This window comes from Nannospalax galili, unplaced genomic scaffold, assembly GCF_000622305.1.
Source record: "Nannospalax galili isolate Female #2095 unplaced genomic scaffold, S.galili_v1.0 scaffold235, whole genome shotgun sequence".
Classification (NCBI taxonomy): Eukaryota; Metazoa; Chordata; class Mammalia; order Rodentia; family Spalacidae; genus Nannospalax; species Nannospalax galili.
In genome coordinates, this window is record NW_008338118.1 from 725,206 (window position 1) to 736,465 (window position 11,260).

An 11,260-nucleotide genomic window follows, 5' to 3' on the forward strand; every position below is an offset into this window, starting at 1 on the left:
AAATCACATAAATGGGCTCAACGACAACCACATGGTCATTTCAATAGATGCAGAGAAGGCCTTTGACAAAATTCAACATGCTTTTATGTTCAAAGTCCTAGAGGGAAATTGGAGTGGAGGGAACATACCTCAACATAATTAAAGCTATATACAACAAATCCACAGCCAATATCATTCTAAGTGGATAAAAAGTGGAACCACTCCCATTAAAATCAGGAACCACACAAGGATGTCCACCATCTCCACTCCTTTTAAACATAGTGCTTGAAACTTGTTAGAGCAATAAGAGAAAAGGAAATCCAAGGAGTACTAACTGGAAAAGAAGAGGTCAAACTATCACTTTTTGCAGATGATATGATACTATACTTAAGAGATCCCAAAAGTTCCACTGGAAAACTCCTAGAACTGATTAACACTTTCAGTATAGTGGCAGGTTATAAAATCAATCTATGAAAATCAACAGCCTTTCTATATACCAATAATGAGCAATTGGAGAAAGAGTATGGGGAAACCCTTCCATTCACAATAGCTGCAAAAAAAAAAATTGTAAAAGAAACCAAAGATCTCTACAATGAAAAATTTAAATCGTTAAGGAAAGAGATTGAGGAAGACACCAGGAGATGGAAGGACCTCCCATGTTCATGGATTGGAAGAATTAATATTGTTAATATGACCATCCTCCCAAAAGCAATATATAGATCAATGCAATCCCAATCAAAATCCCCATGGCATACTTTACAGAATTAGAAAAATGCATCCTTAAATTTATATGGAGGCACAAAAGACTCTGGATAGCCAAAGCAACCCTGAGCACAAAGAGCAATGCTGAGGGGATTATTATACCAGATCTCAAAGTATACTACAGAGCCACAGTAATAAAAACAGCCTGGTACTGGCACAAAAACAGACAATTAGATCAATGGAACATCATTGAAGATCCAAATCTGAGTACACCCAATTTCATCCACCTGATATTTGACAAAAGTGCCAAGAGCACACAATGGAGGAAAGACAGCATCTTCAACAAATGGTGCTGGCAAAACTGCATCTCTATCTGTAGAAGAATGAAACTAGATCCTTATCTTTAACCTTGCACAAAAGTCAACTCCAAACAGATCAAAGACCTCGATGTGAAACTGGAAGCCCTGAACCTTTTAGAAGAAAATATTGGCAGTAACTTATAGGATATAGGTGTAGGAAAGGGTTTTCTAAATCAGACAGAAATTGCTCAGGAATTAAAGTCAGCAATCAATAAGTGGGACCTCATTAAACTAAAAAGCTTCTGTTCAGCAAAAGAAACTATCAAAAAAGTGAAGAGAAAATCCACAGAATGGGAAAAAAATCTGCACCAGTGACACATCTGACAGAGGTTTAACATCCAGAATATATAAAGAACTCAAAAAATAAAGAATCGAGAAACCAAATGACCCAATTAAAAGATGGGCTAAAGATCTAAGCAGAGTTCTCAAAGGAAAAAAATAAAGATGGTTAAGAAGCATCTCTAAAAGTGTTCAACATTGTTAGTAATTAGGGAAATGCAAATTAAAACCCCCCTAAGTCCGTAAGGCATCACCTTACCCCAATCAGACTGGCTAGGATGAAGAGAACAAATGATACCAAATGCTGGAGAGGATGTGGAGAAAGGGGAATGCTCATTCACTGCTGATGAGATTGCAAACTCGTGCAACCTCTATGGAAAATGGTGTGGAGAAATCTTAAAAAACTAAAAATGAATCTACCGTATGACTGGTTATACCACTCCTTGGCATATACCCAAAGGACTCATCCTATTGTAGAGGCACTTGTACAACCATGTTTGTTGTTGCTCTTTTGACAATAGCTAAGAGATGGAAGCAATGTAAGTGCCCCTCAACTGAGGAGTAGTTAACAAAAACGTGGTATATTTACACAGTGGAGTTCTATTCATCAGTAAAGAAAGATGAAATAATGAAATTTGCAGGTAAATGGATGGATCTAGAAACTGTTATACTAAGTGAAGTAACACAGACTCAGAAAAATAAATAACGTATGTTCTCCCTCAAATGTGGCTCCTAGCACCAAATGCTTTTGAATTCCGGGTCCTTTAATAAGATGATGATATACAGCAGTCCCTTCTGCATGAAATAACTACTGTCATCATGACTTCAGCTGAGTCTGATCGCTACACATAGTCACAATTGGGCTTGTTGATGGTTGTGCTCATTCATTAAAGGAGTGCCAACCAGGGTCACTGGACCCTCACCTGAGTATCCAGCCACTCTTCCCAGCCAACTAGTCCAGCCTTGGAAGACAAAAGAAAAATGAGGAAGAACTCAATAGAGGGATGTTTTGGGAGACCTTGTCAAGAAACTTTGTGGACTTTCTTATGAACTTTTGAAAATTGCCCTGTTCTGACTTTTTTCTAGTTCCCTGTCTAGAACTTGTAATGCTAATTACTCTTGCCTTTACTTCTCCTGTACATTTCCCATTCATGATTCAAGGACTTTCTTCTCCCCTTAGAGACAGAAGTTATGCAATTTGGGAGTCTTTTAGATAGACCCACTGAAGGGGTACTCCAATTGCCTCACCCTGCGTCCCTGTTCAGCATGGATGAAGCCAGGGGTGTAGGCGTCTCTATTCCCTATTGGCAGTTTGGGTAACCCCTTCAGAGGATGGCATGATAAGACTAGGAGGTAGGAATTGGCTAGGCAGTTAGGGTAAAAAGACCCCGAAGAAATGTAGCCAGTTTCTTGGCTAAAAGTCAAAATGTCTTTGGGCCTGTTAGCAACATACTCTGTTTCAAGGCCAAAAATATCAAAAGCATTAGGGAGCTTGTATCTAATCCTTAAAAGATTTTAGGCTTACCTCTTCAGAGGGGGGAATGCTGGAGGAGAGGGAATGGGCATGGATTTGATAAAATCACCTTATATGAATATATGAAATTCTCAATAAAGCTTTTGTAAAAATTTTTTAAAAAAGAAAAAGAAAATTTGGGTTTGTTTGAACTTAATATAATTGGGTCTTAATTTTATTTGAACAAAGAAATTCTCAATGGAGTTTGGAGTGAAAGTGGAACTCAAAGCATTTTTTCTCCATACAAGTAATTCTTGCACTTGATCACTCCTTCGGTTTTCAGAGAGTTATTTAAAAATACAGATTTCTGGGCTCACTCTTGGAAGTCTTGACTGGAGCTTGAGAATTTACATTTCTAACAAGTGCCTAAATGACCATGACATTCGTGAGCTGTGGACCATACTTTGAAATGCCATCTTCTGTGAGAAATTATTTTCTTGTCTCCTCATACAGATTAGGCAGAATAGGAATGTTAGGTACATTCCCTGGACAAGATTGTTTTAAGCACCACCAACTACTGCCCCAGTCTCACTCATGCTGTATAGTGGTCTGTCCAGTTAGGACAAAGGAGCACGAAGATTCATGAGATGAACATTAGCAATCTCTCTGCTTATAAAAATAATTAATTTCCATGTATTTCATCTTTGTATTTGGTTGTAGATGTCATTAACTTAAATCTGTTCATTTATGTCCTCATTAAATGTAAAGGTCTGAGGCTTTTGTTAAGACAAAAAGTTAACACAAGTTTCTATGTTTTCTTGTCACTCCAAAGTAATAGCCAGTTGCTCTAGGAAAATTTTGGTGAAAATTTTGATGTGATTTAGAGTTCATCTGAGGAATAAAGAGAATTTTATTTAGTTCAAACAGAAGAACTAAACTCCAAAGAAAGAGATATCTCTTCACATTTTAGAGGATCAAACTGTGTTTTCTTATACCTGGCATTTAATCCAACCATCAAACTCAATGGGCATGAATTTCTTTAACTTGAGTGAAGTGATAACTAAACATTTCGACCTCAGACTTGAGTGTTTTGGTATAATATATAAAGTGCATTCAGCCGAAACCCTAATCTACGACATTCTGTTTTGCCCCCCTTGATTTATGTTTAGTTCTTCGTTAGAAGGTTCCTTTTTCATCCACTTCCACATGGATGCAATGTTTTCTGTCTCACAGCCAAAGTCAACCTCTTAAAGCCTGTGGGGGTGTTATAGGCATATACAGTAACAATGTGGAGAGAATGGTGGAATTCAGGGCCACATGCATTGACAGCAGTAGCTTTAGAATCACACAAGTTGGTCAGTGTCCAGGAGGTCACAATGAGTGCTGCTCAGGGCAAAGCCTGGGAAACCAGAGAGCTGCAAAGCTAGGTAGCTTTCCTAGTAATGGAAGGAAAAAGAGACACCAGTGTAATCAGTATGGATTAAACATACCTGAGATATATTAGCCATGCATCTTAATATTTTTTTTTTAAAAAGCTGCTTATAGAACTTGAAAAGGAGTTTTCTGAAGCCTTCTTTCTAAAGCTTGGCAGCCTGCAAAGGTAAAGGCTCATTCTTATTCAAGCTTTTGTAAAAATTGTTATCTGTGTCAATGGAGGTTGGAATATTGAGACACTTATGGAAAAGAGAGAGCTATAATGTGAATTGGATTCAATCATGTGACTTTTTTAGATATATGTAATCATTTCCTTTTTGTGGTTGTGAAGATTATTGATAAAACCTAAATTATAAGTATCCTTATAGCTTTTTTATTATATCCTTATAGATCTTTCCAACTTGCCCAAAATTTCCAGTGTGCCATGTGTAATAGTTTATAAACAAGTCTGGTGGTGTTGATTTAGAATATGAGACAGCAGATGCATTTGATAAACAATTTTTACACTTTTGAAAAGAGAGAAGAACTTTCTACCACACAACAAAAAAATTAACAACAACCAAAGAAAAATACTTGTGAATTCAATGAAAGTTATGTACAATCCATAAATAATTCTTTTGAATTATTCCCTAAGGATTTATTTAATTTAAAAAGAGAGGAAATGCCTTTTCTTAATTTGTACTATTATCCCTTCTCCACCCTTATCAAGAATGTTGGGATCAAAAAGGAAAAAAAAAAAGAACTGGAATGTTTACTATAATGTATCCAAGTATTTGTAGGGTCTTACCAAAAGCAATGAAGCTGTCAGCATGGCTTCTTGTAAGTTTATTATGCACATGTGAACTGGCACATGGTCAGCATTTGTTGGGAATTTTCTCATGTTCAACTTTCAGAATTCCTTTGCTGTAAACAATCAGGAAAAGTCAAAACTCCAGGAACTGAGCAAGGCTTTTTATTGGTCATAAAGTGTCAATTACTTAATCAAAACTGAATTTATCTGCATCTTCCACTCGCCACTGTGTTTCAAAAATTTCTAGACCATTTCTTTTCAGAGTTTTCTATTTCCTTTAAAATCTCAGACACCCCTTTTAAGGCACCAAAGCTTAGATTTTACAAATAAAGACTAACAGATTAGATGTGGCTTTATTTTCTAAGCACTTCTGTTAATCTCACTCTCTGCTCTGTGACTTTCTTTACATGAGTAATGGTCACATGGGGCCTTGACCTCTTCCCTAGAGACAGACATAGTGGTTTAATAAAGACTAAAGGTTTCTTAGTTTAAATGTATTTTACCTTGGGAAAAACCAAGAAGTAGACTGCTCTGTTATGAACCTCCTGTCTCCACTTATCAGCAAGCATGCCAATTTATCACTACTACTTTTTGGTTTTAGGCTAATTGCCTGGGATTACTCCTCCTGCTTTAATACAGTTGTTTAAATCAATTCTGAATTTGGCCACTTCTGTTGACTTCATGCTGGCCTGTTTCTCTGTGTTGTATGACTTCTCATCAAACCCATCTCCCAAAACATGTGAGTTTATGCTTTCTTCTACTGATGTGTTAAAGGAAAAAGGCTAGAGGTGGAATGGGACCCAGAGCACTTGGAAAAATAAGTACTTTTGGTGGAGAGAAAATAGTACAATTATGTTGTGGTTCAAAAAATATTTGAGGACATTGTGGAAACACCAACGGCCCTACCCTCATTCTCTGTGGAATCACGGTGGCAGCTGGGACCCTGTAGTCAGATTCTGAACACTGAAGGGCTTTCACGGCTCCCATCGCTGCTCAGCACAGCAGAGCTTAGGTCCGCACGTTCCCTGTACCTACAGACTTCTACTTGGCCAAATCAACCTCACTTGGAATTTCTATGCAAATTTCCTGTAGGCAAGGTTCCAGCATTTGGAGGTGATGTGAGGATGGATTCTGTGTGCTTGAGAGCAAACCCATTACCTACTATGTGAGGAACTAGACACTGTGGGGGAAATACTCCAGAGGCAGCAGCTCAGGTGTTCCAGTAGGTGAGCTTTTCTGATAGAGAGTTCCTCCAGCCCACACCTGATGTTCCCCACCTGGCACACCTTGCACCACAGCAAACAGGCCACTGAAAATGCAAAGGAGGAAGTGAGGCAAATTCTGAGGCTGCTGGAACACTCACTTGAAGACAAGCACTTTTCTGGTGGGCGAAGGAGTGACCCCAGCTGAAATTGCAGTTGTTTGCACCCTGTTCTGGCTCTGTAAACAGGCCTTGGAGCCTGCTTTTCACCACTCTTTCCCAAAAACCAACCACTTGGTTCCTCACCTGCTGGTTTGGTGCTAAGAAGTTTGTAGAGAGCCGGCCTAAAAAGGATACCCCAATGAAAAGAAAAGGGTTCACCGGAGAAGCAGAAGCCCCAGGCTGAACAGAAAGAGAACAAAGCAGCGGCCCCAGCTCCCAAAGGGTAGAGGGACGAATGTGAGCAGGTACCAGCAGCTGAGCCCAAGGCCAGGGACCCATTCGCTCACCTGCGCCAGAATACCTTTGTGCTGGATGAATTTAAGTGTGAGTACTCCAGTGACACACCCTGTCTGTGGCACCACCATATTTTGGGGAGTACTTTAATAAAGATGGCTGGTCTCTGTGGTATGCTGAGTACTGATTCCTTGAAGAGCTCAACTCAGATCTTCATGAGTTGCAACCTCAGCACTGGAATGATCTGGTGATTAGAAAAAATGAGGAAGAACGACTTTGCCAGTGTGCTCTTTGGAACCAACAACAGCAGCTCCATTTTTGAAGTCCGGGTCTTCCAAGGTCAAGAGCTTGCATTTCCACTGAGTCCAGATTGGCAGGTGGACTGACTACAAGTCAAATACTTGGCAGAAACTGGATTCCGGCAGCAAGGGTACCCAGACCCTGGTTCCAGATTACTTTTCCTTGGAGGGGGCCTTCTAGAACATGACCAATGCCTTCAGTCAAGGCAAGATCTTCAAGTGCACATCTCTTGGTATTGCCCAGCTTCCTACACCTACCCTTCAGGAAGATGGGGGGTCATTAAAGGAAACTGAACATTGAAAAAAAATACTTGATGATTAAATTTTCCTATTTGATAGTGGAGAAAATGTCTTACTTTTGTATCTAATGCAAGTGACTATATTAATCTATTAAAATAGTTTGAGAATTGTCATGGAAGTAGGTTTCAGGTGCCTAGCATCTTTCATTACTGCCTAGTATCTCAACTACCTTGATGATGATACCTAAAATGTATGCCAACACAGAGATAATTTTTTGGCTTAAAGTTCTCAGTTCCTGATCTAAAGAGGCTATATTATACACTGCTATGAAATACTAGATGCAGGGATTGGAAATAGGGCTCAGTGATTAAGAGCACTTGCTGCTCTTGCAGAGGACCTGAGTTAAGTTCCCAGTACCCATATGGAGGCTAATAACTGCCTTCAACTCCATTTCCAGGGGAATCCAATACCCTCTTCTGGTCTCCTCGGGCATTACATGCAAGTGTTGCAGAAAGGCAAACAGCAAAAAATTAAGATATTGTGAATGTTCAGTTTGGGAAATGAAATGTAAAGAAAACTCTTGGCTAAGACAATTGCCTCAGAAACAGGATCTTTAGGCAAAACTTTTAGGAGCTACAGCTAGCAACCCTGGATTATCTACTTTCACCAATATGGTTAATGCCAGTGAAAAGCTCATAATGAGAATGGAACTTTGTCAGTAAAAATCTATTTTCATAGCAGCAAGCAGGTAAAAAAATGTGGTAACACAGTAAGGAAATTTGTGCAGTATTTTCCTGCATTTGCATATTTAAATTTCCTTCTTCATTTGAATTCACAAGGTCCATGATCTAAGGTTTGTTTATTCTTAACAATGTAGTTTTTAATTACATTGGAAAATTGGGCTAACAGTTACTTTTGGATATTGAATTGTATTATATGCATGTGTAATAATTCAAATTTTTTGGGAATATTCTCACATATTTATATTCATGGAATGTTGCCAATTGCATGTTCCCTTTTCTGTGTTCTCATAGAAATATTCAAAATTTAGAATGGGAGTTGAAGGTAAAACAACTCTGTTGGGAATTTATCTGTAAAAGCTATTGTGTTACTAAATATGATCTAACTAGGAGACTGTAGAGGGACTGAGATTTCCTGGGCAAAGGCAGACTTAGACACAATTCATCCTTTTGCAATGCTTGGTGTGTTCTTTTCTAAATGGACATGGACTCTCTTGGTATACCTTATTCTTATGTTTAGCTAGATAGTTCTCCAGGACTTCAGAACAGGTGGTGAATCTTGGCAAGCTTATGAAATGAGTTGGTTCCATCTTTTTTGTATTGCTGTCTGTGCTGGATAGCTTTAGTTGTCAACTTGACACACCTGGGTAAAGGGAGCCTCAGTTGGGGAATTTCTTCTACTGGACTGGCCTGTGGCCATGTCTGTGGGGTATTTTCTTTTGAGTGATGTGGGAGGGTTAGGGTTAGGGTCAGCAGGTTGTTGTGCATTATATAAGAAAGCAGGCTGATCATGGCCAGGGGAGTTAGCCAGTAAGCAGCATTCCTCCATGGCCTACTCTTCAGCTCCTACCTCCAGGCTCCTGCCTTGAGTTCCTACCTTGGGCTCTCTGAAGAACTACAACCCAGGAGATGTGAGTCACTAAACCCTTTCCTCCACGGATTGGTATTGGTCAGAGTATTTTTTCACAGCAATTGAGAAACAAAAATAGAACACTATCTTCACTTGATGCTATTGTTGTCATTGTTTGTCTTATAAAAGGATCTGGCTTGTCTTGGTAACCAATCTCTATGATGGCCTTTGCTTATAGTCTAATTCAATGTGAAATCTTGTCCAAGGGCTACAGAACATAGTGACATACAGTAGACTGTCACAACTGACACAGTTGTTTTATTTACTTTATTAGCTGGGTGTGGTGGCGCACGCCTTTAGTGTCAGCACTTGGGAGGCAGAGGCAGGCGGATCTTTGTGAGTTCAGGTCAGCTGGGACTACAGGGAGACCCTGTCTCAAAAAGACAAAAATAATTATTATTTTTATTTTATGTGTATGAGTTTATTGTCTGCATGTATGTGAATGCACCTGTGTTGTGCAATGCTGCGGAGGTCAGAAGAGGGCTTCGGATTCCCCTGGAACTGGAGTTAAGGATGGTTCGTAGTCGTCATGTGGGTGCCGGGAATAGAACCTGGGTCCTCTGCAAGAGCAGTCAGTGTTCTTAACCACTGAGCCATCTCTCCAGCCCCACAGTTCTTTTATTTTATCTTGTAGTCCAAAACATGGTAATATCTTTCTGGTATAGCTCCCTGAAACCCTGTCAAAAAGAATGTATGTTCTTTAGCGGATATAGAGCCAACAGGAGTGGGTAGAAAGTGATCAGGATATGCAGTATATATTAGAGTTTTTTTTTTTTCTCTTCAGGTCAGTTGGGGAAACAGTGTATTAGTCTAAAGAAGCAATTTTTGTTGTTATTTTATTTGAGTTATTTTCATGCAGATTAACTTGGATCACTTCATGATACAGAATTAAGACCATAAAGTAACAATTATAGACATCTGATTTGAGCACATTTAAAGGATTGATTTATTTCTATTGGCTTCACCTGTTAAAGAATGGGAACCTTTGTGTTGAGACTACTCCCCTAAATTAGTAGACACTATAACTCATGAGGAAATTGTCTGACCAGTTGACCAGATGATGCCAAGGAAGGAAGGTTGGACTAGATATATGGGGAAGATTCTTTGTAATTCTGAGGTTGCATGTGATGAGAATTCCTATGCAAGTCCCTGAAACAGGATATCAAGGGACCTGTGATCATTCTGAGAATTCTTTAAAAAAACGTCACTCTGAGCTCATCTAGATCTGTTTACCTAAGTTAAAGAAAATGTCAGAAGAGTGTTACAAGACTTCATTGAATCATTTGATTGTCTTCACCATGTAAAGGTGATCCTTGAGAAATATTTACAAAGTAAGTTTTTATGTCGTACTTCTCAGTTGTGGTCATAAATAGCTTGCTCTTTGTCTAACACCAGCTCATTCCTACAGTTATGTCTTACAATGTGATCAACATGATCATAAAATGAGCTCTTTCATCTTTAGGAACTTCATTCTGTATATGTTCCTTTTTACTCAAACAACAGTGGTCCTATGACCCCCAGATAGACTCTTGATTGCTCATCATTATGTGGCTCTGATAAATACCACCAAAAAGCAACTAAGGAAAGGTAAGGATTAATTGGCTTATAAATCCAGGTTATAAATCCATTATTGTGGGGAAGTCAAGTCAGGAACTTAAAGCATCACATCCACAGTCAAGAGTAGGAAGAATAAATGCATGCATCCTTGCTTGCTAGCTTGCTTCACTCTTGCACAGTTCAGGGTCAGTCTAGTGAATGGTGCTGCCTGCAATGGGCTGGGTCTTCCCACATCCATTAATATCAAAACAATCCTCCAAAGGCATGCCCACAGTCTAGCCTGGTTTAGATAATTCCACATTAAGATTTTCTTCCCCGGGAGCAGAAAGACTGTAAGAACCAGAGGTAAGGAAGAACTGGAGCAAAACCATGTCTTCTGGATTGAACAGGACTGCTGTACTCACAGACTCACGGAAGCTGTAGTTTCCTGCACAAGATCAAGCTAGTCAACATTCTAGCACAGAGTGGGAAGGAGCCCTTACCCCTGAGGAGCTGTGCACAGTTAATGGCTTCTGGAGGAGGGAGAGACAGTTTTATTTATTTATTTTTTTCCCAAGGAAATTGTGTACTTTGTTTAAAGATAATTTGCCATTGCTTTTTTTTTTTTTTTTTTTTTTTAGCTGTGACAGAGGCAACACATTCCTTGGTAAGGATGAGTTCTAGTTTTCTGTTATGAAAGAATCCTAAATTTTAATGAAGCCCCAAATCACTAAAATTAACATCCACTTTTTCCTCAGCTAATCAGGCTCAATAGCATTTTAAGAATGCAAAACATTATTTTGTGTAAACAAGATTATTCATTTTGGAATTTGGTTTAATAATACTAGTTGGACACAATGAACAATTGTACTGATTTTTAAA

At 39.0% G+C, this 11,260-nt stretch overlaps 1 pseudogene; it reads left to right on the forward strand.

Moving 5' to 3' along the window:
• The window catches only part of LOC103734053, a 66,752-nt pseudogene extending 59,499 nt beyond the window's left edge, over positions 1-7,253 (forward strand).
• Positions 7,254-11,260: the final 4,007 nt, after the last annotated feature.